This window comes from Arachis stenosperma, chromosome 5 (assembly GCF_014773155.1).
Source record: "Arachis stenosperma cultivar V10309 chromosome 5, arast.V10309.gnm1.PFL2, whole genome shotgun sequence".
Taxonomy (NCBI): Eukaryota; Viridiplantae; Streptophyta; class Magnoliopsida; order Fabales; family Fabaceae; genus Arachis; species Arachis stenosperma.
In genome coordinates this window covers 114,118,074-114,123,587 of record NC_080381.1, presented here as the reverse complement: position 1 = coordinate 114,123,587, position 5,514 = coordinate 114,118,074, and positions in this window count along the sequence as shown.

The following is a 5,514-nucleotide window of genomic DNA, read 5'->3' as shown; positions in this document are numbered from 1 at the left end:
ATAATAGTGATTTGTGGTGGTTAAGGTTGCGTTAGGTGTCAAGGTTGGATATATACATATTGCATTAAAGCCACGTTTCATGATTATAAGGGAATGGTTATATGTATTAAAGGGTCACAAGCCACGTTCCCTTATAATGATGATAATGAATTATTATAAGTAAATAGATATATATTATGTATATATGTAACAAATCTTTCTTTGTTTCTTACCAAAACTAAATGATTAATAATAATAATAATAATAATAATAATAATAATAATAATAATAATAATAATAATAATAATAATCAATTCAATATTTGTCTAATCAAAATATATATTTTTTGATAAATAATTTAAATTTAATAAAATAAATAATAATTAAATTAAATTTTAATAATTATAAAATTAGTTTCAACAAATAAAATAATGTCTCAATATAATATAATAGCTTATAAATAGTTAATTATTTAGTTTTTAAAAATTTGGGGTCTTACATTCAATCTGTGGTGGATTAGTTCTCGACTTGCCAAGTTAAAAAATACGGTGGAAAAAATAGTATTTGTCTTGAAAGTAGAACAATTATCATTGATAGTTGAAATTTAAATGTGATAATTTTTTTATTGGTATCATATTTATTCATGAAGTCAAAACAATATGATCAACGTTGTTACCGGTTAATATTTCACATTTTATGACATGATTTTTAAGTTTTCAAACTTATATATAGACTTATTTCTTTACAAAAGCTATTAGATTGATTAATATTTTTTAGTAATATTACTAAAACAATATCGTTGAATATTAATTTGTGTGGAAAAAAATCATAATAACTTTGGTGTTCAATATATATATATATATATATATATATATATATATATATATATATATATATATATATATATATATATGTATATTGTAACACCCTAACTACCAAAGCTCACGCTTCCGGCTGCGCAACTCTGATAACTCGGATATTATGACGACACTTATACTATTTAATACTAAAATATGAGCCTGTTTAAAAACTTTAAACCGCAATACCATTCCCAAAAATACTTTCGCCATCCAACGTACGTCCATACATACCATACAACTTACAGAAACTCATAAAGAGTACATCCATATATATATACATACATATATATATAAATAATATTACAAACATTATCCAGTACAATTCCTATCCCTCTCACAGAATATATCAAGATAAAGGCGAGGGTACAAAAATAATAATCTAAAGCAATACAGAGCATCTCAATAACAAATAATTAAACTCTTCATAACTTCTGCGCCCAAATCCTGAAAGGGGAAAAATGTAGGGGGTGAGAACATCATCCTCGAAAGGGTTCTCAGTAGAGGGTTTTTGGGAATTACTGTAATAGGATACATGAAGATAAACCGTACCAGTGATTAATAACCATCTTATGCCTCTTTTCAAAACAACAGTTTACAATAAAAGTAAAGTCAGAAATCTTTTCTGAAAGAGGAACTGTTCAATTCTCAAAACACCAAAGCATTTCAAAAAGGTTTATCTATACTGAACCAAAATAACCTTTCATATCTTATTCCAAACCAGAACCACAAAACCGAAATCAACCATCGGTCCATCTCTTTCAACCACGGCCCTAGGCCTAAACAATCCAACCACAACCAATCTACCACAGTCCAACAGAGTTCTAGATGCAAACACAAGTAGGAAGATGCAAACACAAACAAACAGTTATTGCAAGTAGAACAATTCGCAGTTAATCACATAGGCAAACCAAGTACAATATGCATACCCAAACAATGTCACATAGATGCATATGATGCATGCCTGTCCCTAGTGGCTGATGATATCATCTGTCAGTTATAGAGCCAACCCGACAAGTCCTGGTAGCTAACCATTGGACTGTCCCTCTGTCGCGCATCCCCAACTCGAGTTATACTCATCATAAACTTGATCATAAACATGATCCATATCCATCACCCTCACTGGTGAATATTTCGGGGGCGAGCTCATCTGGGACTTTCACAGTGCCCGGCCACACTTACGACATAGGGTCAATAGAGTTTCAAGTCTCAACCTGGAGCACGTGGTGGCTAGCCACTGCTACTACCCAGGGAAACTCGTATCTCAGATAGTGGAAGTGCAAATCACAATTATCAATAATTCAGCATATACATGCATTCATTCTCATCTGTGGATCAAACATCCATCTTAGCCATCCGGCTCACGGTTCAGTCCAGAACCAGCCAATATTTATAGCATGCACAGCCATTCTGGCTCACGGTTCAATCCAGAACCAGCCAATATTCATAATCATACACAGCCATTCTGGCTCACAACAAAACAGCACTTCCACATTCAAAATCATCAAATTCATGAAATCGGCATTTAAGCCATAAATCATTTTCTCTATTCATTTCGCTTCGAAATCAAGTTTCAGCTCTTTTCAGCCTTGGCTTTAGAAATCTCGTTTCTCAAATCATCTCAGGCTCATAAGCCAAATTTACTCAAAGTGAGTTCCCCTTTTAAAACAGAGCCACTCTCGGCATTCTCTTTCCAAACTTCCAAACCATGGCAAGTTAAGGATTTATTTCAAAGCATTCAAAATCACCCATCCAACAATGGGATTTTATAACAAAAGTTTCTCGGCAGAGTCCCAAGTCTTTAGGGAAGGTCATCTTACATCAATTCCTTAAAATTCATTAAAACTCTTAAAATCATAAATTCTCGGTTCAAGTAAATAAAACTGAATTTATTCTGAAACCGAACCATACAAAATCACAAGTTCCAACCCGGTCCAAAAATCAACTTATTGAAACGGAACCGGTTCATTTAAATCAAACCGCTTTCAAATTTCTTTTTGGGAACCCATTTTTCAACTCTTCCAAAATGCCTCAAACTTGATTACTCAATCAAAAGTCTAGGTTCCTTTAAAAATCACTAAAAACTCCTTTTTATTTTGAAATCAATATTAAAGCATCATTCTTTCCTTCAGTGATTCAAACGGTAACAATAGTTCAGTTCTAAATAAGCCAAACTCAATGTATAAGGTTCATCAAGTAAATTAAGCTTGAAAACATAAATATCCTCTTAATAAACCAAATAATACAATTTCTCAAATCCAACCCTTTTTAAATAACCTTTCAAACAAGACTAAGATTTTATAAAAATTTCGGCAGCACCTCCCCTAAAACTTGGACTTTTGCCACCCGGTTCGGGTCCCAACTAAACCGTTCCTCATTCCTTTTCAACAACACAAAACCAGAAATCAATTCAAAGCAGGATAAATCCAACAATCGCCTCAGTGGCGTATCTCAAGGATACCATTTCAAAATTAACTCAATATCAACCGATTTAACTCATTTCCAAAGCTTTAAAGAAATGGTTCAATAACAATCCATTTGTCCAAAACCAAATCAATTAAAGTAAACCAGGCTGAATTCAAAAGTGCATTCGACTTTTCACATCATTGAAATAATTGACTCAATTCAAACCAATCCTCAACGGTTTAAACTCAGATTTCAAATCTTTAAAGAATCAACTTCAAAACATTATATTTCACAAAGCCGCATAACAACTCAGCCAAACCAACATCCATAATCATTCAAGTCAATCAAATAATACATAAGGCAGATACAATCACCAAATACACAATATCTCACATCAGTATCCATATGTAATAATTTCAATACACAAAACATAGTTTTTGGAAAGCGCCCCTACCTCAAAACGCAATTCCATAACCAAAATGCCTCATCAAGTCCTTTCCGCCTCAAACCAAACTGACGGTAACCAAAACCTCAGCTCCAAGCCACTTTCGCAACAGTCTCAACAACTCTAATCGCAACATACAACAATCGAACACAATCCTATAGCAATTAACGCCACAAGCCTCAGCATGAGATAATAGAATAATAACGAAAGGGCTTTCAAATCAAAACGCTTACCGAACCGAAGGAGGAACGGCTGAACCGACACATCGGCGGTCTCCGAACCTGCTCGGCGGCAGCCTGGCAGCCACCTCAAGCGGCAGCGGCGACGAATTCCAATCACGATGACTGAAACCAACAGGCAGTGACTATAGTAACCTCGGAATTCAAAAAGGACAGAAACCTCAAATAAAACCCTTACCGGAAGAGTTCTCCGGCGACGGTAGCGAGGTTCTCCGGCGACAAAAATGGGCAGAAACTCCGGTGTGGTTCCGGCGGCCACAACAGCTTCTCCCGCAGCCATTCACAACGGGCGACGACCACTGCAGCAGCTGGTTGGACAGCGGCAGTTTCTGACTGAAAAGGGAGCTCCGGCGGCGTCGCAGGTGGTTTCCCCTCTCTCCCGTCGGGTTCATCTCAGGCGACGGCGTGGTTACAGTGGCGGCGACAGCGGGCTCCACGACGACTTCCTCTCGAGCTTCCCTTGTGCGAGACCCCAACGGCGGCAGATCGGCGAGGGCGTAGTGAGGGTGACGACTCTGACAAGAACGGAACCCTCGGCGGCGCAGGGTGCGACGGGGCTCGCGGCAGCAAAGCGCGATGACTCCCTCTTCTCCTCGCGTCATCTCTGCTTCTTCCACCTGCGAGCTTGACAACGGTGGCCATGGAAGCTACTCGCACGGCGGTGGTGAGGCAGTGTGGCACGGCGCTCTTCTCTTCTCCTCGGCCAGACGACGGCGGCAGTGAGGATAGCACACCGGCGCAGGCCTTCCTCTCCTCCTCCCTTCTTCTGCAACTCAGTCTCCATTTCTCCCTGATTTTTGGCTTCTGTTCCTTTCCTTCTATGGAGAAAGAGGAAAGGAAACCGTGTGCTGCTGTTTGTGTTGCTGAAGGGAGGTTTGGGGTGGTGGCTGCTGGGTTACAAGGATTAGGGTTTCATTTTTGAAACTTAGGGTTATGGGTATTTTTGTAATTTCACCCAAAATAGGTATAATGTAGTAATTAGAAATAATTTCTAATCCAACAATAATAGTGCATAAAAATACTATTTGCTAGTCAATTTTTACAAATTACTTTCAATAAAATGCCCAAATCAAATAATTAGAAATAATATACTTAATTTCTTCATTTTTCAAAATAGCAGTATTAATATTTAAAATATTACTTATCTAATCCAAATCATATAAAATCCTTATTATTTTACAACTATCAACTTTATACTTTAAATATAGAAAATAATCCAATAATTATAAAATTGAATAATAATCATAAATCATCTCAAATTCAATAAATCAAAACTTGCCTTAATTACCTTTAATAAAATAATTTCTGAAATTAAGGCTATAAATAATCATATGATTTGAGACTTGATCATGATAAGACTTTTCAAAAGTTTTGGGTCTTACATTCTACCCACCTTATAAAAATTTTCGCCCTCGAAAATTGATACAAAACGAAGGAAATTTCATAACAGTTCATTCTTGAACACATTTAAGAAATAAGCAAAAATGTCTCAACATATAAACATATATACGGTTTTCAAATACTTTGATTGTCATATGCATAAGGATGCAAAGGTAGAAGTGTGAGTGCAAAGCAAACATTACAAGGT